The following is a 25253-nucleotide window of genomic DNA, read 5'->3' on the forward strand; positions in this document are numbered from 1 at the left end:
CCCGCCAGTCATGTTGACAGCTGTAAAAAATACATTTGTACAAAAAAATCCCCATTACACCAGGTGACAGTAACCCTTTGTGTCAGGACCAGAACGGAGACAGAACCCACTTGCGTTACGATTCTTTCAGTTTTATCGTAAGAAAGGAAAGGATTGCACACACGATCCGGTGATCGCTGGCAAGGGAAGTACGTCGCTCTGAACACGGTAGTGGCACTTCCGTGGCAAGCGATGGCAGTGTCGGGAACGGAAAAAAACGGGTCAGTAGCCGGGACAGGAAATCAAAAACGTGGTCGAAAACGAGTCGTAAGCCGGGAGAGGAGAGTAGACGTGGTCAGGATCAAAAACGATTCGAAGCCGGGGAACAGACGGGAGCAAAAACAGGAGTGGGTCAGGGTCCAAAAAGCTTGCCTAGAGTAAACTGAGGTTCGCAGACGGACTGACAACAGGTGACAGAAAGGAGTGGGTTTGAATAGGGACAGGGAGCCAATCAGAGTCCGAGGCAGTTGGCGCCAAAGGAGCGGGCACAGGTGCATCACATTGGTAACCATGACACTTTGGTCACCTTGCCCTCGAATTTCTGTGAGAAAAAAAAAAAGATTAAAAAAAGGAAAGTTGACTGTGAGGGCCACTGTTTCCAGAACGAGTGGAAATTGGAGTATATGGTCAAGTCAAGTCATGTTTTTCACCGAAATCCGAAACAACTGCGTCCATCTAATTTGCCAAGATACTACATAGATAGATTAGTTTATTCATCCCCGTAGGGAAATTCACACTTCCAGCAGTATCCTTGTGTTGAAAAATAAAATAATAAAATAAAGATATAGAATACAAAAATACCCAATATAACGTGTTGCTACAGAGTATTTAAATAGTGCTATGGAAAATACATACTGTCAAATGAGTGGGAGGTGGGGTTAAATGTGGGCTTTTACTCCCTGGGTGGAGTTAAAGAGCCTCATGGCATGAGGAAGAAATGGCTCTTTTCAAAGAATATCATATCCAAACAAACTGACTATGACAAGCTAACTGGAAACAAACACCATGAAAATGTCATAATAAAGTCATGATAAATCCCCCTGACTGCCTTTTTTGTTTTGAAACTCTCTAAAAATGATAAATTGAATATTCACCTCCATGCACTAGGTGACTACCGTTTTTTCCGCACTATAGGGCGCACCGGGTTATAGGGCGCACCCCCAAAAAATAGGTTTTGGTCCTATATCTTCCATTGATAAGGCGCGCCGGATTATAAGGCGCTACAATGGGAACATGGACAAAACAGTCAGATGGTTCAGTCCAACTGATTACCCCCTTAACATTCCCAAAGCTTTCAAAGAAGCAAATACGTGTCATAGACATGTGCGGTTGCGGTGTCCGTACGATGTCACTCAAATGCATCGTTCCATCATTCGGAAGGTTAAAGTCTTGGGATTCAAGAAATGCCAACCATTCCTTAGTTTCTATTTTCTTTTTCGCTCGCAACTTTACTGTGCATTTGACAATAAACACTTGGAATTGATTTTAATTTAAAAAAAGACCCATCACAGAAACATCAAAATCGTTCTAAAACAAGATACCGGGAAAATATAAAGCCGCATAGCTCACCTAAGTTCTCACGTTCAATAACGATACGCAACCATGGTCCTCTTATATCTGTGAGTAGTAAATCCAGGAGAGTCCAATATTTACAAATACAGACTAATGAAACATGTTTCTTTATGGCGTACTTTAGCAAGCTTGCTATTCAGTCATCTTTTTCGGCCAATTGCAGGGTTTGTTGGGGCCCTCTAGCCTATCCGAGGCTCCGAATAACTTTAGCCAATAGCGATCGATTCAAATGACGATTGACACATTGGTTAGCCAATGAAACGCCGGTATATAAATCCCAGCATACACCGCGGACTACTTGGCGTTCGGGGGGAAATCGAGTCGGCGGCTGTTGCGTAAGTTGCGAGACCTTGCGATTTAATATTGATCCATATATAAGGCGCACTGTATTATAAAGCGCATGGTCAGCTTTTGAAAAAAATGAAGACTTTTAGGTGCGCCTTATAGTGCGGAAAATGCGGTAATCGTCTCCAGTTCTCTATATTATCATGAACGTCATCCTAATTATAATTCTAAGCCCAATTCTCTTATGTGTCGTCTTAGCTTCACAACTGCTGTCGCTGTCGACGGCAGCTGCGGACCGAAGCCCGAGGGTTATTGCAGTTTGCGAGTTCTGACACTAATCGCCATCGCCGTTTGGGAGCAGCAAGTAAGTGCTAGATTTTTTACAATATCATTTATTGGGTGAAGGTAGCGTCTGTAACTTCTAAATGGTCTACTTGCCACGCCACCTTCTGGCTGAAATCTAATACGGTGGCGCTCACGGTTTCGCCCACGAACTCATTTAATATAGCCTCATATTGTGCATTTATCATGAAGCAAGCAATACTTTTTAGCTTTAAATTATCGATTTTGATGCTCATAGATCTGGATAATGATTGATCAGTAAAGAAGGGAAAAAATAATGACACACAGATAAATGATACACGTGGTTTGATTCTAACAAACTACGTTTTATTAACATGACAGAGAAAAACAAAAACAAATGAAAGAATAAAGGGCATTGTCGACACAAGCACTCGTGGTGTAAACAAAGGGGGACGAGGGGGAAGAAATTCTGTAGCAGGTCAACAACACTGATCCATAATCCTGGTTTTAGGATGATCAACTCATTTAAATGATCAGGAATGATTTAATAGTGTGTTGTAACGGAAACTTTTGCTCAAAACACCACCTCTAGGAACAAAAATGGCTCCTCGGGGGAGAAGTGTATGAAAGGCTTCACATGGCCTCACAGGTAGCTAAAGAAAACCAGGTTATTATCCTTTATGGATCATGAGGCTGTTCTCATCCAGACAACAGGGATGGAGAGAACCACGAGGTCTCCAAGCCTCGTGGCTCTGGGGTGCCAAAGCCCCAAAGCTGGAGACTTCGGTCGGCCATCTTAGTACTGGCCCGCGTGACTCTTACCCTAACCCACAGGTGTCAAACAGGCGGCCCGCGGGCCAAATCAGGCCCACTAACTGTTTAAATGCGGCCCGCAAGACAACAGTGAGAGATGCGCAAGAGGAAAATGAGCTGCAATTATAAATATGTCCACTTGATGTTACCCAAGCCAGTTAACACTTACAAAACAGCTGTGCTAGTATTTCTCTATTTCTTTCTCACTTTATTTTTTTTTTAAAATGTCTCCCTCTTTTTCTCTTTCCTTTCTCCTGTTCACTCTCTCCTTTTCTCTCTTTCTTTTTTCTCTCTTTTCTCTATTTCTTTCTCAGTCTGCAACTCTTTCTATTTCCTTTCTCTGTAACTTACGCTGTAATTATCTTTCTTTCTTTCTATTTTTCTTTCCTTCTCAACTTCTCTTTCTCTCCCCTTTTTTGATCCCTCTCTCTCTCCCTGTCTCTCTTTTCCCCCTTCTCACTCTTTTACTTTCTTTCTTTCTCTGTGGTTTCACTTCTCTTATCCTTTTTATCTTTCTCTTCTTCTTTCTCTATTAATTTCTTTCTTTTTTTTCTTTATTTCTCTCTTTATTTCTCCACTCATATCTCAACTCTGCTCTTTTTCTCCCACTGTTACTCTGTCTCCCTTGTTCTCCCTATCTGTTTATCGCTCTCTTTCCTTCCCCCTCTTTCTCTCTCTTTTTCTCCCTCTCTCTTTCTCTAAAACTTACTAGTCCGGCCCCCGAGATATTTTTTTAGAGCATTTGTGGCCCCCGGCTAAAACCAGTTTGACATCTCTGCCCTAACCCATGAAGAGTCTGGAGGTCTTTTGTGGTGTGGGCAGAGGTTGGAAAAAGGTTCGGGTAAATAGATTTGTGGCAGTGTTGTTTCTCTACAGTTGACATTTGGACTGTATTTGAAACTGTGCTTTTCTTACTTTCACCATTTTCATCCTAGGATAAAAGAAAACTGCGAGCATGTGGTAGATGGATAGATTTTATTTTCATCCCATCATATAAATTTGAAAGAAGTCATGTAATTTGAGGGCAGCACGGCGGAGCAGTGGTTGGCGCGTGTGCGGCACAGTTCTGAGGTCATGAGATCGAACCTCCTGCGTGGAGTTTGCATGTTCTCCCCATGCTTGCCCAAACCAAATTGTCACTAGGTGCAAATGAGTGAGTTTTCTGTCTCCGCGACTGGCTGGCAACCAAATTCAGGGTGTCCCCTGCCCACTGCCCGAAGATAGCTGGGATGGGCTCCAGCACCCCCGCGACCCTACTGAGGATAAGCGGTGCAGATAATGGATCCATGGATAGATGGATGTAATTTAACTAAGTGTACTCCATCAAAAATGGCCGAATTAGTCGAATTGGTGTCGTTAGCATCTCTGGGAAGCCTCCTCTCTCTCGTTCTCCCGCTTCTCCTCTCGCCCCACGTCTTTCTGCAAGATGGTGTGCCGGCTCCTCCCATGGGCGTGCCAATGAAGCCCAACCTGGGCGTCGCGATGCCTGGAAAACTCAATAACAACACAGAGCGTTTCTACGTCATCAGGGCCTTGTTCTCAAAACAACGCCTGCTGTCCTCCGTCAAAATCCTGTTATCAAAATTCCCTAGTCGAAATATTCTACATTTGGAACGGCGTGACCTGTCATTGAACTATAGCCTACTCGGTGAAAATCTTCATAGCACTCAATAAATGTAACTTGTATTCAATCGTATAAAATCATTTATAGTCAAATGTATAAAATCCTTCATTATGTTGATGTGTTTTTGTCAAGACCAGAACGGCGACAGGACCCACTTGCGTGCGTTTCTCTTAGTTTTATTGGGAAGAAGGGAAAGGATTGCACCCCGTAGATCGCTATTTCCGTGGCGAGCGATGGCGTTGTCGAGAGCGGAAAAAACAGATCAGTGACCGATCCCTGACAGGGGAGCAGAATTCGTGGTCGAGATCAGAAAAGGAGTCGAAAGCCGGGACGGGAGAGTAGACGTGGTCAGGATCAAAAACGGGTCGAAGTCGGGAAACAGACGGGAGAAAAAACAGGTGGGAGTCAGGGCCGAAAAAGCTTGCCTAGAGTACACTGAGGTTTGCAGACGGACTGACAACCGGTGAAAGAAAAGAGTGGGTTTAAATAGGGACAGGGAGCCAATCAGATTCCGAGGCAGTTGGCGCCAAATGAGTGGTCACAGGTGCTTCGCAGCAGTAATCATGACTCATATATTTAAAAATGTCAGGCCTTTTTCTTTACGAATCGTATCAGTGTTTAGGATCTGTAGCAATGACTACTATAGATAGAAGTATACGTATCAGTTTGAAAAAAAAAAGTGGCATGGAACATTTATTTTAAGGTCGAATTTCAAATAATTTTTGGCACCTGTATCGATGACTACCCAATATAAAAGTATCGGTATTAGTCTGGAAAATGTGTCATGGAACAAACTATTTAGAGATCAGAAAAGGAGTCGGAGCCGGGAAACGGACGGGAATCAGAACAGGAGAGAGTCAGGGTCGAAAAGCTTGCTTAGCGTAAGCTGAGGTTTGCAGACGGACTGACAACCGGTGACAGGAAGACGGGGGTATAAAAAGGAGCGGACTCAGGTGCCTCACATCAGTATTCATGACAGTTTTTTCTGATCAGTATCCAGATTCCCAACTCCAAAATGCTAATTTTGAAACCAATGTAACCGCGGTGTACCTGTCCCACCAAAGATCCACATTCACGCTGGACTGGATGATCAGGTTTTTATTACAGTTTCTGCAGATGAAATGAGTCACAACATTATCTTCTCTGCTGGCTTTGATCTCTTTGATCTCGTTGGCAGCTGGCTCTGTCGACTGCCCAAAGCATATCAAAGAGCTTTCTTTTCAATTTACATAAAATACATTTTAGAATATCACAATACATATTTACAAGATACTTTTAACAAGAGATCGTATAGTGTTTTTTTAACGTTTACAATGAATTCAACATATTTTTCTTTAGTCTGAATTTTAACCAACATCATCCTTTTTTATATATGAGAAAATAGAAATAGTAACAATAATGAGTATAAAAACGGATACAATTTACCTGCAGGTGAAATGAGTCACAACATTAGCCTCTCTGCTGGCTTTGATCTCTTTGATCTCTACTAGAGGAATTAACATTTTAGCACAACAGAAACAAAAGGAAAATAAATCCAAACAGCTTGACAACATCAATCACATTACTGTGCATGTTGAGAGATTTGTCAGCAGTGGTTTTAATGTTTAAAATGAACTTCTTTTGTGGAGCACTAAAAGATGTGTCTTACCGTTGGCAGCTCGCTCAGTAGACTGCCAACAAAACACACTTCTACTCTATAGCATATCTCATCTCATCACATCAGCCGCACCGCTTATCCTCAGTAGGGTCGCGGGGTTGCTGGAGCCCATCCCAGCAATCATCGGGCAGTGGGCAGGGGACACCCTGAACTGGTTGACAGCCAATCGCAGGGCACACGGGGACAGACAACTTTGCTTGCTCATTCACACCTAGGGACAATTTGGACCGGCCAATCCACCTGAAATGCATGTATTTGTAATGTGGGAGGAAACCCAGTCAAGCACGGGGAGAACATACAAACTCCGCACAGGAAGTCCGGTAGCTGGATTTGAACCCTATACCATATGAATAACCTATATTTTTTTGTTGACAATATCTCTGTATTATTTGTGATTGCAACATCCTTTGCTGTCTGGTCATCCTGGAAGGTTTTTGAGTTTTTCCTTGCCCTCATGTCGGTTCCAGATCAGGGGATGCTGTCATAATAGTCTGAAAAAAATAGTCTGTGTAATAACCTGTGCAGCCCTTTGAGACTCTTTGTGATTAAGGGTGTCACAGATGAAAATGACTTGACTTGACTTGACTTAATTAGTGATACCGCAGAGCCCTAAACTTGAACGTAGGCGTGTCGGGAAAACGAAAAAGAATTTCTCCACGGATGTCATTGTTGGGCAATGCTGCCAAGCCGCCCGAGTATTGCATAATTCATAAAGAGTGTACAAGTGTACATGCTCCCAAGGCGGTAATAAGCTGCTGTGAAGGTGTATCTCCGAGAAAAACCGACAGGATGCAAAAGAAAATCAGCGTGGAAAACAGAATGCTGCAGATGGTCAGGAACGGAATCGACACTAAGCCATACTCTCAGCGCTCACTTTAGAATAAATTCATATTTTTTTAACGTCGGCGCAGTCACCATATTGATAAGGGTTATTTTTATCTGCGTCTGTCGTGTTTGCCTGACAATCTGTCAGGACCAGAACGGAAACAGGACCCAATTGCGTAGCGTTTACCATAAGTTGTATTGAAGGAAAGAGGAAGGGCTGCACCCACAATCCGGTGTTCGCGGGACGCGGGAAGCAAGTCGCTTTGGTACTCTGATCAGAACTCGGAAGTGGATCTTCCCTAGCGAGCGATGGCGGTGTGAGGGAGGGACAAACAGGTCGATAGCCGGGACAGGAGAGCAAAAACGTAGTCGGGGTCAGAAGCAAGTCATAAGCCAAGAAAAGAAAGTAGACGTGGTTGGGCACAAAAGAGGTCGTAAGCCGGGACGGGAGAGCAGACGTGGTCAGGAGCAAAACGGGTCGTAGCCGGAGACAGACGGGAGCAAAATTCAATTTCTTAAACAATTTATCTAAGTGAACTCCATCGAATTAGCCGAAATAGTGTCGCTCGAGTATCTGTCATGCACGTTAGGCAGCAGTCTGGTGTGGAAAGACAGGAAGCCTGAGATTGACGAGATCGAATCCAATTGCTCGAGTTGATATCGGACAGATGGGGTTGATACTGGACAGGACGGGACAGACAGGATGGATAATGAATCAGGATATTGAAAATAAACAGGACTAACTAGACAGGAACGAAAACTGGAGAGAATAATAAACAGGACTAAAATAGACGGAAACCAAAACTGGAAAACAAAATTAAACAGGGCAAAATAAACGGGAACAATACCAGACAGGAAACAGAACTCATGTCTTGCAGGGCAGAGGTTCGTTGACGGACTGACAAAAGATGAGTAAGAGCACTGAGCTTAAAAATAAGGAAAGCCAATCTGTTAGTGAGCCGCAGCTGGCGCCACACGGGCGGGACCAATTGGGCACCATGGCAACTGTGGCAGTTTAGCAGACATTCAAAATAAGGAGAGAAGACATCAATGGATTTCAAACATGCAAGGAGAACAGGAAAGCAGGCCTACAAATAAGAAATTCCAAGCTGTTCCAAAGGCCCTTGAAATTCCATTTATATAATTCAGAAATTAATTCAGTGGTTACCAATTCGGCCAGCAGGTGGTGTTCACGGTTTCTCAGCCGAATTAATTCAGTATGCCTTCATATTGTCTCTAGCATTTATCATGACGCAAGCAAAACTATAAACATATTTTCATTTTTGCTTTAAATTATTGATTTTTCAGTTCATGGATATGGATTATTAATGATCAGTACAGAAAAAAAATGTAAGAGATACACAAATAAATAATGCAACAAACTACATTTATTTACATGACGAAAGAGAATTGAATCACACAAAAGCAGAAAAGGACATTGTTGACCCTCGCAGTTTTAGAAAAACGGGAACGGGAAAAGAAATCTGGAAGCAATAATGAAATCATTGATCCATAAACGGTATTTGCCCCTTTTTTTGAAATGATTTTTTGGGGCATGAGATGATTTGAGCCGGTTGAGTAGAGTAGCGGGTGGATGCAGGGATAGAAGGACTCGACCGATTAAAATTGGAAACTGATTATTTAAAAAATCCACTTTCCGGGGGTTATTATTATTTGTCCCTGCGCCAAAACAGTCAGTTGTGAAATAATTTTTTTGGTGTAAGATGATTTGAGCCGGTTAAGTAGAGTAGCGGGTGGATGCAGGGATAGAAGGACTCGACCGATTAAAAAGGGAAACTGATTATTTAAAAAAATCCACTTTGCGGGGGTTATTATTATTTGTCCCTGAGCCAAAACAGTCAGTTGTGAAACTTTTTTTTTGGGTATGAGATGACTTGAGCCGGTTGAGTAGAGTAGCGGGTGGATGCAGGGATAGAAGGACTCGACCGATTAAAAAGGGAAACTGATTATTTAAAAAATCCACTTTGCGGGGGTTATTATTATTTGTCCCTGAGCCAAAACAGTCAGTTGTGAAACTATATTTTTGTGTATGAGATGCCTTGACCCGGTTGAGTAGAGTAGCGGGTGGATGCAGGGATAGAAGGACCCGACCGATTAAAAAAGGAAACTGATTTTTTTAAAATCCACTTTGCAGGGGTTATTATTTTTTGTCCCTGAGCCAAAACAGTCAGTTGTGAAACTATTTTTTTGGGTATGAGATGACTTGAGCCGGTTGAGTAGAGTAGCGGGTGGATGCAGGGATTGAAGGACTCGACCGATTAAAAAACTGATTTTTAAAAAATTCACTTTGTGGGGGTTATTATTATTTGTCCCTGCGCCAAATCAGTCAGTTGTGAAATAATTTTTTTTTGTGTAAGATGATTTGAGCCGGTTAAGTAGAGTAGCGGGTGGATGCAGGGATAGAAGGACTCGACCGATTAAAAAGGGAAACTGATTATTTAAAAAATCCACTTTGCGGGGGTTATCATATCCTTTGAAGATTTCCTTTCTCTAATCACCTTTTTATATTTCATAATAGTCATAAACGGTGGTTAGTTATGGCCATGCAATTTAGCGAGGGTAGCTTTTTGTGTGCCTTCATTATATTGATAATCTCAAGCTTCCTTTCCATGGTTATCATGTTTTCGCTACCCCATTTAGCACCCCTGGGGACCCAAAGTGATCAAATACAGTGAAAACAAATACAGTATTGTGTCACCAAAATATTTTAAGGAAGCACACAATATTTGGATTTGACTGAAGAGACGAAAAGGCATTGTGGGAGTGAGTTCAGCTCATAGCATATTGGCAATTACAGAATAGCATTTTATTTTATGTCAACCAAAAGCAAAGAAGTGGATGTCAACATGGTGGAAGAAGAAAAAAAACACTCTCGCCAGACTCGTAAATTAAAGAGAGAGTGGGTGAGAGAGAGAGTAAGGGTTTGGAAGAAAAAGAAAGAGAGAAGAAAAGAAAAGAGAGTGGAAAAGAAAAATAATGGAAAAGAAATATAGATAATGAAAGATGGAGAGACAAGAAAAGAAAGATAGTGAGAGAAATAGAGAAAAAAGAGAGAGACAATGAAAGAAAGAAAGTGAGGGGAAGAAAGAGAGAGAAGAGGGAAAAGAGAGAGTTTAGGGAAAAAGAAACAGAAGAAGGAAATAGAGAGATATAAGCAAAGGGAGAGAGAGAAAAACAGAACGACAGAGAAAGAAAGTGTGAGGCATCGCAAAAGAGAAAGAGAGAGAATGGGGGAATAAATAGAGAAAGAAAGACAGAGGGAGATAGAGAGAGAGATTGAGAGAGAAGTCAAAGAAAAAAAGAGAGAGAAGGAAAAAAGCAAAAAAGAAGGATAGGTGGGCAAAGAAAGAGAAAAGAAAAGAAAACTAGGAAGAGAGAAAAGAGAGAAGTAGAAAAATAGAGAGAGAGAGAAATTGAGAGGAAAGAAAGAAAGAGAAATAAGGAAAGAAGAAACAGAGAGAAAGACATAGGGAGAGATAAGAAGAGAGAGAGAGAGAGAGAGAGAGAGAGAGAGAGAGAGAGAGAGAGAGAGAGAGAGAGAGAGAGAGAGAGAGAGAGAGAGAGAGAGAGAGAGAGAGAGAGAGAGAGAGAGAAAGGGAACAACTGAAAAAGAAAGTGTGAGACATGGCAAAAGAGAAAGAAAGAGGGGGAACAAAAAGGGAGAACAAAAGTGAGAGACGGGGAAATAAAGAAAGAAAGAGAGACAAAAGAGAGGGAGAGAAATAAAGAGATGCAAGGATCGAAATAAAGAGACAAAAGGTGAAGAGAGAAAGAGAGAAATAAGACGAAAGATACAGAAAGAGGAAGAGGAAGTAAGAGAGAAAGAGAGGGAGGAGAGAGACCGAAAGAGCAAAATAAAGAGCGAGCAAAAGAGAAGGAGAGGGAGGAAAGGACAGAGAAAGAGTGTGAAAGAGATAAGGAAAAAAGAAACAGAGAAGGACATAGGGAGAGATAAGCAAAGAGAGAGAGAGAGAGAGAGAGAGAGAGAGAGAGAGAAAGGGAACGACTGAAAAAGAAAGTGTGAGACATGGCAAAAGAGAAAGAAAAAGGGGGGAACAAAAAGGGAGAACAAAAGTGAGAGAGGGGGAAAATAAAGAAAGAAAGAGAGAGAAAAGAGAGGGAGGAGAGAGACAGAAAGAGCAAAATAAAGAGCGAGCAAAAGAGAAGGAGAGGGAGGAAAGGACAGAGAAAGAGTCTGAAAGAGAGAGAGATAAGGAAAAAAGAAACAGAGAAGGACATAGGGAGAGATAAGCAAAGAGAGAGAGAGAGAGAGAGAGGGAAAGGGAACAACTGAAAAAGAAAGTGTGAGACATGGCAAAAGAGAAAGAAAAAGAGGGGAACAAAAAGGAGAACAAAAGTGAGAGGGGGGAAAATAAAGAAACAAAGAGAGGGAGGGAAATAAAGAGATGCAAGGATCGAAATAAAGAGAGAAAAGGTAAAGAGAGAAATAAGATGAAAGATACAGAAAGAGAAAGAGGAAGAGGAAGAGAGAAAGAGAGCGAGGAGCGAGATTGAAAGAAAAATTTAAAAAAGAAAAATAAAAGGAAAATAAAGAGTGAGCAAAAGAGAAGGAGAGGGAGAAAAGGACAGAGAAAGAGTGTGAAAGAGAGAGAGAAAAAAGAAAGAAAGCCTGAGAAGTCGAGAAAAAAAGAGACATCAGAAAGTAAAATAATGTATAAAGAAGATCAAAAACTCCACCTCCAATTTCAAATGATCGAAAATTTAACCAGTATTCCCCTTTGCCACCACTAGATAGAGATTTACAAATACCTTTAAGCATACCTGTAGTAATTTCTCCTCATAGAGATATTATCCCTCCTGTATATATACTAGCATCCACTCTCTCTCTCTCTCTCTTCCTTTCTTTCTCTCTTTTTTTTCCTTCTCTTTTGTCTTTTTTTATCTTATACCTCTCTTATTTTAGCGTATGGGGTACTCGCAGCAGATACTAGCTACCGATACTTAGCCGCCTTCGGGGACTAAACGGGTTCTTGTAGCACTAAGCACTACAACCGGCACCCAACTGTGACCGTGTTCGATTCCCGCGTACACGCTTGCACGCTTTATTCATAATGTATGAGATCCATATTTCATTCCGCCCGTTATTTTTCCCAAAGCTCCGCTACGCTCTTGTCTTAATTAGCCGGGAATCGCTTCTCTTCTGAAGCCTCCGAGATGGATTCCCCGGAGTCATTCTTTTGCCTGTTTTCCTTCCTGTTGGACGAGCTGCGAACGGAGTCAAAACCGGAACGGAAACGGGACCCGCTTGCGTGACGTTGACCACGAGTTTTATTGAAAGAGAGAAGATTCGGACTGGGATCCGAACACGGAAGTGGATCTTCCGTAGCGAGCGACGGCGGCGTCAGGGGCGGAAAACTGGTCGGTAGCCGGGACTGGGAGAACAAGGCGTGGTCGGGGACGGAAGCGAGTCGTAAGCCAGGACGGGAGAGTAGACGTCGTCGAGGACAAAAAGAGGTCGTAAGCCAGGATGTGGTCAGAGGATCAAAACAGGTCAAAGCTGGAGACAGACGGGAGCAAAAAACGGTACAGGTGGGAGTCAGGGTCGAAAAAGGCTAGTGTTCACGGAGGTTCGCAGACGGACTGACAACAGGGCATTGACAGGACCAGGTTCAAATAGTGACAGGGTGCCAATCAGAGGTCTAAGCGTTTCCAAAAAAAGTGGCCCTTTGGAGACAACCATTTTACTACACTAAAACCTTTGCAAGGTTTATTTGACTTTTTAGACATTGTGAAAGAGTTGTTAATGTGAAAAAAAATGCTTGCAATTAGACAAGAGTTGTTTCAATCGAAAGGTTGGATGTCAGGAACCGGAACAGGATCAGCACCCAAACGCGTGACGTTCTCACACAAGACTTTTATTTTACGGGAAATGGGGAGTCATGCACGTTAGATGGCGTGGAAAGACAGGAAGCCAGAGGCCGACGAGTTGATATCGGACAGGACGGGACAGACAGACAGGATAGATAATGAAACAGGATATCGAAAGTAAACAGGACAAAAAGACGGGGACGAAAACTGTAGAGAATAATAAACGGGACAAAAATAGACGGGAACGAAACTGGGAACCGATATTAAACAGGACAAAAATAAACGGAAACAGTACTGGACAGAATTTACTAGCAGGAAAACAGGACCGAGTCAGAACCCACGTCTTGCGGGGCAGAGGTTCGTTGACGAACTGACAAAAGAAAAAATAGAGCACCGAGCTTAAAAAGATGGAAAGCCAATATGTCAATGAGCCGCAGCTGGCGCCACACGGGCGGGGCCAATTGAGCGCCATGGCAACCTCTTTCTTTTTTCTTTTTTTCTTTTCTCTCTATCCCCTTCTCTCTTTGTATTTCTTTCCTTCTCTTTTTTCTCTTCTTTCTTTCTTCTCTTTGTCTTCCTTCTCCATCTCTTTATTTTTCTCTCGTTTCCTCTGTCTCTGTCCTTCTTTCTCTTTCTCTCTTTTTTCCCTTTCCATTTCTCTGTATTTTTCTTTTTTCTATTTTTCTTTCTTTCTTTCTTTCATTTTTTTTCTCATTCTTTCTCCCCATCTTACCCTCTCTCTATCTTTCTCCCTTCTCCTTTCTTTCTCTCTTTTTCTTCTCTTTCTTATTTCCTTTTGTCTTTGTGTTTATTTATCCATCTCATTTTTCTATTATCTCTTTCTTTTTCTCTCTTTGTCCCTTTTTCACTCTTTCTTTCTCCCTTTCTTTCTTTTTCTATCTTTTCTCTCCTCTCCCTTTCTCTTTCTTTCTTTTTATCGTTCTCTCTTTGATTTTCTTTCCTTCTCATTTTTTTCTCTTCTCTTTTTCTCCTTCTCCTTCTGTCTTTGTGTTTATTTATCTTTCTGTTTTTCACTTATCCCTTTCTTCTTCTTCTCTTTTTGTCTCTTTTTCTGTCTTTCTTTCTTTTTCTGTCTCTTTCATTTTCTCTCATCTTCCCTTTCTGTTTCTTTTTTTCTTTCTCTCTATTTCCCTTTCTATTTCTTTCTGTTTCATTCTTTTTCTCTTTCTTCCTCTCACTTCCACTCTCTTTTCTTCTTTCTTTTTTTCGCTTTAATATACTCATTCAGCCGGCCGTTGCGAATCGTTCTTTTTTCTACTACGTGGCCCCGATATAAAAGGAGTTTGCCACCCGTGACTTAGACGGAATCTCTAAGCCAAGTTGAAAATTCTTGTGACCTTAAAAATGACCAAGTTTGGCGCAAAACGGTCTCAAAAGCTGTTTTGCAACGACCTCGTCTATCACTCGAGAAGTCCCGGCCAACAATCGCTCTATTTAGTTCAGTGTCCCGGCTGTACGGATTATCATAAATCCCGTTTCTCCCGTTCCCTGACGCGCTTTCCTTCCAATGGTTTCCCGCCCCGAACCTACTCACCCGCGCCACTCGCCAGTTTCCCGTCAGCTGATACTCGACCGATACTTTTCCTCCATGAAAATGCGCCGATGAGTTATTGTTACCCGGAAGGGAATTTTCCCACGTTCCCCGCTCATTTTTCACTCGATATATTTTCGCTCATAAGGATCGCGAGGGGCAACGTGATTTATCGGGAAATCTGGGCGCTGATAAATGCGGGGTTTGAATTCTATGAGCGACTCCGTACGCCGGTTTCACGAGCACTCAAATCGCGGTTCCATTTCTATAGATACTGTATTACCTCCTCTCGGGTGGGGATCGGGAAGTAGAATCGCCGTATAGCGGGGGAATAGAAACCGATGGGAATTCTTAGCCAATGGGTAAAACATTACAATTACAAAATACTATATTATAAGTACTGGATTTTCTATAAGGTGCACCGGATTATAACAAGGCGCATCCCCCATAAATAGTCTTTTGTCATAAATTTTCCATAAAGAGGGCGCACCAGACTATTAGGCGCTCCCCCCCAAAAAAGTCTTTGTCATATATTTTCCATACATAGGGCGCACCAGACTATAAGGAGCATGCCCAAAAAATAGTCTTTTGTTATATATTTTCCTTTACATAAGCCGCACTGTACTATAAGACGCACCCTAAAAAATAGTATTTTGGCATACAAATTTTCCTTACATAAGGCGCACCCCAAAAATAGTATTTGGTCATTTATTTTCCTTACATAAGCCAGACAATAAGGCGCACCTCCAAAAAATAGTCTTTTGTCATTTATTTTCCTTACATAAGCCGCACTGTACTATAAGACGCACCCTAAAAAATAGTCTTTTGGCATACAAATTTTCCTTACATAAGGCGCACCCCAAAAATAGTATTTGGTCATTTATTTTCCTTACATAAGCCAGACAATAAGGCGCACCTCCAAAAAATAGTCTTTTGTCATTTATTTTCCGTACATAAGCCGCACTGTACTATAAGACGCACCCTAAAAATAGTCTTTTGGCATATATATTTTCCTTACATAAGGCGGACTATAAGGCACACCCCCCCAAAAATAGTCTTTGTCATAGGCGCACCCCCAAAAAATAGTCTCTGTCATAGGTGACCCCCAAAAATAGTCTCTGTCATAGGTGACCCCCAAAAATAGTCTTTTGTCATATGTTTTCCTTATATAAGCCGGACTATAAGGCGCACCCCCAAAAAGTAAGGCACAACAGACTATAAGGCGCACCCCCAAAAAATAGTCTTTGTTATATATTTTACGTATATGGGGCGCAACAGACTATAAGGAGAATCTTCAAAAAATAGTCTTTTGTCATATATTTTCCTTACATAAGCCGGGCTATAAGGCGCACCCCCGAAAAGTGAGGCACAACAGACTATAAGGCGCACCCCCAAAAAATAGTCTTTGTCATCGGCGCACCCCCAAAAATAATCTTTTGTCATTTGTTTTCCTTACATAAGCCAGACTATAAGGCACACCCCCGAAAAGTAAGGCACAACAGACTATAAGGCACACCCCCAAAAATAGTCTTTGGCATATATTTTCCATACATAGGGGGCACCAGACTATAAAGCGCACCCCCCAAAAAATAGTCTTTTGTCATATATTTTCCTTACATAAGCCGCACCCCCAAAAATAGTATTTTGTCATGTATTTTCCATTAGCCGAACTATGATGCGAACCCCCCAAAAAATAGTATTTTGGCATACATTTTCCTTGCATAAGCTGGACTATAAGGCGCACCCCCAAAAAATAGTCTTTTGGCATATTTTTTCCTTATATAACCCGAACCATAAGGCGCACCCCCAAAAAAATAGTCTTTGTTATATATTTTCTGTATATGGGGCGCAACAGACTATAAGGAGAATCCTCAAAAAAATAGTCTTTTGTCATATATTTTCCTTACATAAGCCGCACTGTACTATAAGACGCACCCTAAAAGATAGTCTTTTGCCATATATATTTCCCTTACATAAGGCGCACCCCCAAAAATAGTATTTTGTCATGTATTTTCCATTAGCCGAACTATGATGCGAACCCCCCAAAAAATAGTATTTTGGCATACATTTTCCTTGCATAAGCTGGACTATAAGGCGCACCCCCAAAAAATAGTCTTTTGGCATATTTTTTCCTTATATAACCCGAACCATAAGGCGCACCCCCAAAAAAATAGTCTTTGTTATATATTTTCTGTATATGGGGCGCAACAGACTATAAGGAGAATCCTCAAAAAAATAGTCTTTTGTCATATATTTTCCTTACATAAGCCGCACTGTACTATAAGACGCACCCTAAAAGATAGTCTTTTGGCATACATATTTTCCTTACATAAGGCGCACCCCCAAAAATAGTATTTTGTCATGTATTTTCCATTAGCCGAACTATAAGCCGCACCCCCAAAAAATAGTCTTTGTTATATATTTTCCGTATATGGGGCGCAACAGACTATAAGGAGAATCCTCAAAAAATAGTCTTTTGTCATATATTTTCCTTACATAAGCCGCACTGTACTATAAGACGCACCCTAAAAGATAGTCTTTTGGCATACATATTTTCCTTACATAAGGCACACCCTCAAAAATAGTATTTTGTCATGTATTTTCCATTAGCCGAACTATAAGCCGCACCCCCAAAAAATAGTCTTTGTTATATATTTTCCGTATATGGGGCGCAACAGACTATAAGGAGAATCCTCAAAAAATAGTCTTTTGTCATATATTTTCCTTACATAAGCCAGACTATAAAGTGCACCCCCAGAAAAATAGTCTTTTATTATATATTTTCCATACATAAGGCCACGGTGTTAGCATCCACGAGTACCTCCGCAAACAATGCATTGCGTGTGACGTCGCGTGTCCTCTTCTGCTTGTGGCGAACGCGGGAGAAGGCAGAAAAGTCGCACGAGTTCGGATACATGTCGCATTGACTTTGAAATGTGAACGACAACAAGGAACCTTCCATGGATGCAGAGATTCTTTTGGGCGGATTTTTTTATTCTGTCGGTATTATGGTGTATTTTGGAGTCAATATTTCACACGGATGTAAAGATAATAAACAAAAGGACTGAGAAAACCGTTTCAGTTGGGAGAAGTGGTCATCCGATATGAAATATAGTCCTTTAGGATTATTTAATGGTTATGCGAGTCTGGAGAGGCTTTTTTTACACCGCTCATCGAAATGATTCACGGCATTTTCCACTCGAGCCTGAAAATTCCTTCAGCTGGGATGTTCATGAAGGACGTCCAGCAGCTCATTTTTTAGACATAAGGGATTTACTTTTTACCGTCGAGATCGGTCTTGAGCGAGTTGTCATCGGTTACAGTCAATGTTCCCTCTAAGCTGCACTACGCAGAGATTTTCCGCGCACGAGAAAGTCGAGCCGGCTCACAAAAATCAGGGCTCCAAATTGATAATTAAGAAGCGAATTGAGTCAAAGTTACAGTGCATGAAGGTCAAAATACACAAGTTCCCCTGACGCTGTGTTCTAAATGCGGTATTTGGAAGTCAAGGTCGAAGTAGAACAAAGTTGAGTAAAGTCAGTCGAGTTTTTCGAGAACCGGCTCCTTCGGCTCGGCTCACTAAAAGGAACCGGCTCTTTCGGGTCCTAAACGGCTCTTCGGGTTGTTTTTGCTTCTTTCATCCCTACACGACCAAATATGATGTAAAACGATGCACAAAATGACTTAAAGGAAGGGGGAATAGAACAAAAAAGAAAAAAATACCAAAATGAAAAAGGAGTGAAAAGCTGAGAAAAAAAAGAAACAAAAAGAAGGAAAAATTCTGAAAAAAAGCCAGAAAAAAAAGAAAGAAACAAAGGAAAAAAGTAAATAGAGAACAAAAAGAAAAAAGTAACAGCTAGGAAAAAATAAACACAATGAGATTTTTTTTAAAGATTTAAAAAAAAAATTGAAAAAACAGGGAAAAAGAAGAAAAAGTTTGTGTTGCATTCAAATAATTATTACTAGTTACTTCATTCAAAGAGGAATTGTTACCCGCCCAATGACTGACACCTAATAGCAGCTCGTTACCCTGAAGGTATTGACTCGGCTGTTCGATCTAAAGCGACCATGTACATATGGGAGAGCTAATAAAATTTTGACTCATTGTAGGAGGAAATTCAGGCAAATACTTTTTGAATTTTTACACAACTGCAGTTGGAGAAGGGTCCTTCCGTCTTGCCGTCCGTACCCCTTCTAAAAACCCTTCCTCCACTGCACTGTATTTTATTGAAGTCACAACGGATTGGACAAAGACAAAGGAGAAAAGAAACGCCCTCTGCCCCTCCCCCTGGGACGGTACCAACATTTTTAAACAAAGAAACAGGATACAATCGGATTACAAATACACACTTTTAAGAAAATACGTTTAAGCCTACTTTACACCAGCTCCCCGAAACTGCTTTAAAATGTCCGATGCAGATGCGATCTTTTGAGAGCTTGCAAAATTTCAGAGCAAGATAGCGGACAGGAGGGGATAGACAGGATCAATACTGGAGACGGAGCAAAATACCGGACAGGAGGAGACAGACGGGATCGACACCAGATACACTTTATATCCATTTTGTCCAAAACAGTTTCTTTTATTTATTTTTTTACTGTTGCAAAATAATTTCAAAAATAAAAAGACCGAAATTCGGCACACTTCTGTGCTCTCGTTTGCCCCATTAATTTCCAATTAATTTCTTGTTCCTGTATAAGCCACGCCCCCTCTCGACGCACCTTTGCCATTCGCTAGTTCAGTAAATTCAGCCCGGATGCCGTGTTGTGAGTTCAATCTGATTCTGGAGGATCTTGGCGACTGTACTGCAGCTCAACTTCGGAGTGTAGGCAATCATCTTTGAGGGAGGTAAAACGCTCGTCTTGGGATCAAGAGGTTGCAGGTTCGATTCCCGGCTCCTCCGTGTTATATGTCCGATGTGTCCTTGAGCAAAACACCGAATCCCTGCTGCTGACGCTGCTATGGGTTAGTTAGTGTGTGTAAAAGGGAAAGTGGGAAGCAGCCTTATGTAGTGCCACAATCAATTTTTTTAAGGTCCCCAGGAATTTCCTTGCCATGGTTTGCCATTTTGGGAGTTTCAGTGACCAGCATGAGTTTACTCCAAATTGAACACACCTAGTAAGAGTAACAAGTCACATGGGGAAATGACAATCAGTGATTTGTTTGGAAATATAGGGATATAGTGTATTCAGTGTGTACTTACCTTTGTTGCCACGGGTTTAGTTATTGTTGACAGATTGGCTTTCCGGACTTTCCCGAGTGTTATAAGGTCGCGCATTTGCATATTTTCCAAAGTAGACGCACGGAGAACACAAGAAAAATGGAGAAGTGGTTAGGAGTCAAGCCAGAAGAAAGATTCAAAAGAAGCTAACACAATGTATGACGCTACAAAACGTAAACGTACATTAAAAGCATGGTGGAAAGAGGAGTTCACGTAGCTTGTAGCAGACGCACAGAGAACACAAGAAAAATGGGGAAGTGGTTAGGAGTCAAGCCAGAAGAAAGATTCAAAAGAAGCTAACAAAATGTACGACGCTACAAAACGTAAACGTACATTAAAGCATCGCGGAAAGAGGAGTTCACCTGGCTTGTAGAAAACATTGCATGAATGAAGATGAGTCAATACGGGTACATACTCATGGCAGATGGAAAACATACACGCAATGAATGTTATAAGTAGATATATAATAAACATAATTTTTAAGTGTCGTTCTGTTATATATTCTGATCATCAATCCTTAATACTTTGCCACAATGGTTTTTTTTTTGCGATGAGTCATCTTACTGCTAGTTTTCAGAGTGGTCTGCCCTGCTGTCCGTTCACTTTTTCTCACGACTTTCAGACACTGGTTACAGTTCTTGTTACCGTATTTTCCGCACTATAAGGCGCACCGGGTTATAGGGCGCACCCCCAAAAAATAGTTTTTGGTCCTATATTTGACATACATAAGACGCACCGGATTATAATGCGCTACAATGGGAACGTGGACAAAACAGTCAGATAGTTCAGTCCAACTGATTACCCCCTTAACATTCCCAAATCTTGCAAAGACGCAAATACGTGTCTCAGACACATACGGATGCGGTGTCCGTACGATGTCACTCAAATGCATCGTTCCAAATATCATTCGCAAGGTTAAAGTCTTGGGATTCAAGAAATGCCAACCATTCCTTAGTTTCTATTTTCTTTTTCGCTCGCAACTTTACTGTGCATATGACAATAAACACTTGGAATTGAGTTGAATTTAAAAATAGACACTCCATTCCATCCATTATCTGCACCGCTTATCACAGAAACATCGAGCTAAGTGTGAAACAAGATACAGGGAAAATATATAGCCTGAGTAGCTCACCGAAGTCGTTGTGTTCAATAATAATGTGCAACCATGGTCCTCTTATATCCGTGAGTGTAGTAAATCCAGGAGAGTCAAATATTTACAAATACAGAATGGTAAAACATGTTTCCTCTATGCCGTAGACAACCAAACTTGCTATTCACATTCATCTTTTTCGGCCAATTGCAGGCTTTGTTTTGCCCCTTTAGCCTATGCGAGCCTGTAAATGATAAAAAGGATCCGCCCCTTGACCTCTGAATAACTTTAGCCAATAGTGATCGATTCAACTGTTGATTGACACATCTTTTTCGGCCAATTGCAGGCTTTGTTTCTCCGCTTCAGCCAATGCCAGCCTGTAAATGATAAAAAGGATCCGCCCCTTGACCTCCGAATAACTTTAGCCAATAGTGATCCATTCAAATGATGATTGACACATTGGTTAGGAAATGAAACGCCGGTAAATAAATCCCAGCATACACCGCGGACTACTTGGCGTTCGGGGGAAAATCTAGTCAACGGCGGCAAGTTAGTTGCAAGACTTTGCGAATTAATATTGATCCATATATAAGGCGCACTGTATTATAAGGCGCATGGTCAGCTTTTGAAAAAAATAAAGGCTTTTAGGTGTGCCTTATAGTAAGGAAAATACGGTACTTTGTACGATGTTACTCCCAACGTTACCGCAGCCTTGGTCTCGATTTAGTCCTAGTGTCTCGGTATCATTCCCACCTAGAAAGGTCCGAAGCAGCATTTTTTTCTCATGTACTACTCCCTGCTGCAGTCGGCGTCCCAATTTCATCCCATTATTTTAAAACCCTTTTACGCGGAGAGAGCGACGACCGCCAGGACGCGCTACAACAAGATAAAACGAAAGGAAATGATTCTCATATTTCGAACGTGGAAGCTTTTCGGGAACCGTCGGCGAGGAGTGTCATCGGGGGCCAATCATTGAGGGAATCTAGGCCGGCGTGCTTTTAGTGGCGCAGGAACGGAAACTTTGAGGAGGATAATGGCAGATGAAAATTGGATGTCAGAAGGTTGTCCAGGTTGATGAGGTGACCCAAACTGAGGTCAGAGCTGCAGGGGAACCCTTTTGCACCCTTGCCGTGTCTTTCTCCATTTCCTGTCAAAAACATTCAGCTCTTACTCCTTTTGCTGGCAGTCTCCAAAACTAAAGACAATTCTTGTCCCCTTTTTTCTACACTATGGCGCATCCTCAAAATGTCAGGACCCAATTGCGTCACGTTTACCACAACTTTTATTGAAAGAAAGAGGAAGAGCTGCGCCCACGATCCGGTGTTTGCTGGACGTGGGAAGCAATTCGCTCTCGGTCTGTGATCCAAACACGGAAGTGGATCTTCCGTAGCGAGCGTTGGTGGTGTCAGGGACGGAAAAAGGGGTCAGTAGCCGGGACTGGGAGAGCAAGGCAAGCTCGGGGTCAGAAACGAGTCGTAAGCCAGGACAGGAGAGTTGACGTAGTCAGGATCAAAAAGGGGTGTAAGCCGGGACGGGAGAGCAGACGTGGTCGGAATCGAAACAGGTCGTAGCCGGAGACAAACAGGAACAAAAAACGGGACAGGGTCGAAAAAGGTTCGCAGACGGACTGAACACAGGAGAGTGACAGGACATGGTTTTAATAGGGACAGGGAGCCAATCAGATAACCCGCAGCGTCTGTCGCCAAATGAGCGGGCACAGGTGATTCCTGTCGGTAATCATGACACCAAAAAATATTTTGTGATATATTCTCATATATAAGGCGCACTGGACGAGACAAGGGGGGTTCGATATATCGGATACTGGAGACGGAGCAAGATACCAGACAGGAGGAGACAGACGGGGATGATACTGGAGGCTGGAGCAAGATACCGGACAGGACGAGACAGACGGGATCAATATCGGACACTGGAGACAGAGCAAGATACCGGACAGAAGGAGACGGACAGGATCGATACCGGATACTGGAGATGGAGCAAAATAGCGGACAGGAGGAGACAGCCGGGATCGATACCGGAGACTGGAGCAAGATACTGGACAACACGAGACAAGGGGGGTTCGATATATAGGATACTGGAGACAGCGCAAGATACTCCACAGGAGGGGACAGACGGGATTGAAACCAGATACCGGAGTCTGGAGCAAGATAGCAGACAGGACGAGACAGACAGGATCGATATCGGATACTGGATACGGAGCAAGATACAGGACAGGAGGAGAGAGACGGGATCGAGACCGGATACTGGAGACGGTACAAGATAGCGGACAGGAGGAGACAGACAAGCTGTTTGGATTGATTTTCATTTTGTTTCTGTCGCATTTTATATTCGTTTTGCCGGAGATCAAAGAGATCAAAGCCAGGAGAGAAAGCTTATCACGTGTTGTGAGTCATCATTTTATTCATATTTAGTTTCTTTTGTCTTTTCTTAGCATATTTGCTATTGGAGTCATCCAAAAGTCATTGAAAGGAATCCAGTTCAAGTAACCCTACCCACAATGTCACTTGAGGTTTCGTGTCAGAGCAGTAAAACAAAAAGCCACGGAGGAAAGTGGGACAGTACAATACGGATCAAGGAAAAACTAAATAAACATTCAAAATTCAAACGCAAAACGGTCTTTATATTTCCATCCCTTCCTTTTAAACCCCAGCGCAATCAGTCACTCGTTTCCCGTTCCGCTAATTCAACAGGAACACAAATTTGATGAACTACAGAAGGGGTTGTGAAGGGGGGGGGGGTCCTTTGACCCACTTTCAAGGCACCGAAAATACCCCGGCTTTTATAATGACCCGTGCATATGTTTTCCGATTCGTTTGAATTTGACGCCGCTCTCCCGCTCCTTTTTACACGCGTGCTACGGCCTTTCTAAGATTAAGACCTTAGAAGTGCAAATCCCGTCTCTTGCTGGATTATAGCCGCAGCGCTGACGATAATTAGGTAAAGATGCATGTTTTGGGGGTCCACCGGGGGGGGTTATTTCTGAAAATAGGGGGCCTGGATATCCAAGAATGATCCCTGCATGGATTTATATACCGAATGCGTGTTCTCATCTCCCGTTCTCCATTATATTATAGATTAGCGTATTTTCCGCACTGTAGGGCGCACTGGGTTATAGGGCGCACCCCCAAAAAATAGTTTTTGGTCCTATATCTTCCATAGATAAGGCGCACCGGATTATAAGGCGCTACAATGGGAACGTCGACAAAACAGTCAGATGGTTCAGTCCAACTTCTTACCCCCTTAACATTCCCAAAGCTTGCACACATCTTTTTCGGCCAATTGCAGGGTTTGTTTTGGCCCTCTAGCCAATCCGAGGCTCCGAATAACTTCAGCCAATAGCGATCGATTCAAATGATGATTGACACATTGGTTAGCCAATGAAACGCCGGTATATAAATCCCAGCATGCACCACGGACTACTCCACGTTCGGGGGAAAATCGAGTCGGCGGCTGATGCGTAAGTTGCGAGACCTTGCGATTTAATATTGAGCCATATATAAGGCGCACTGTATTATAAGGCGCATGGTCAGCTTTTGAAAAAAATTAAGACTTTTAGGTGTGCCTCGTTGTGCGGAAAATACGGTAAATAGAAGGTATAATATTACGCTCAAAACGGGGGGGGGGGGGGGGGGGGCGGTCCTTAGCGGGGTTACGCCCACACCCTCTGTCAGTCGGTCAACGAACCTCTGCACCCGCAAGACTTGGGTTTTGACCAGTACCCGATATCGATCCTGTCTGTCTCCTCCTGTCTGGTATCTCCAGTATCCGATATATCGAACCCCCCTTGTCTTGTCCGGTTTCCTGCTTGTGTTTCCTGTCCGGTATCGTCCCCGTCTATTTTGTCCTGTTTAATATCGATCTCCAGTTTTGTTCGCGTCTATTTTGTTCTCTTTGTTATCGATCTCCAGCGTCTGGTAGCGTTCCTGTCTAGTTTGTCCTGTTTAATTTTGATCTTCGGTGTCTGGTATTATTTCTGTCTACTTTGTCCTGTTTGTTAATGGTCTGCATTTCTATAGCGCTTTTCAAGTCAATGAAGACCTCCCAAAGCGCTTTACAATGTGCTTTACACTTACCCATTCACACACACACACACACACCAATAGGGAGTCAGCCTCCAAATGTTTTGAGGATAATCAAGATGCTAAATGGTAAATGGTCTGCATTTCTATAGCGCTTTTCAAGTCAATGAAGACCTCCCAATGCGCTTCACAATGTGCTTCACACTTACCCATTCACACACACACTCACACACCAATAGCGGCCATGCAGCCATGCAAGGTGCCGACCTGCTTTTTGTCATCCTTCAATAAAACTTGTGGTAAACGTTACGCGAGTGGGTCCTGTTTCCGTTCTGGTCCTGACAGTTACAAGAGAACCTTGTAAAACATTCAAAGAACTGCAAGCCT

At 42.4% G+C, this 25253-nt stretch overlaps 1 long non-coding RNA gene across 1 annotated transcript in view; it reads left to right on the top strand.

The window, feature by feature from the left end:
* LOC148360319 (uncharacterized) overlaps positions 1–25253 on the top strand; it is a 131954-nt gene that overhangs the window by 40732 nt on the left and 65969 nt on the right. The window contains exon 5 of the long non-coding RNA XR_015851309.1: positions 2155–2260. This is a non-coding gene — a long non-coding RNA (uncharacterized LOC148360319). The remainder of the gene's footprint in view (positions 1–2154; positions 2261–25253) is intronic.

This window comes from Urocampus carinirostris, chromosome 9 (assembly GCF_059441175.1).
Source record: "Urocampus carinirostris isolate Australia breed hairy pipefish chromosome 9, RoL_Ucar_1.0, whole genome shotgun sequence".
Classification (NCBI taxonomy): Eukaryota; Metazoa; Chordata; class Actinopteri; order Syngnathiformes; family Syngnathidae; genus Urocampus; species Urocampus carinirostris.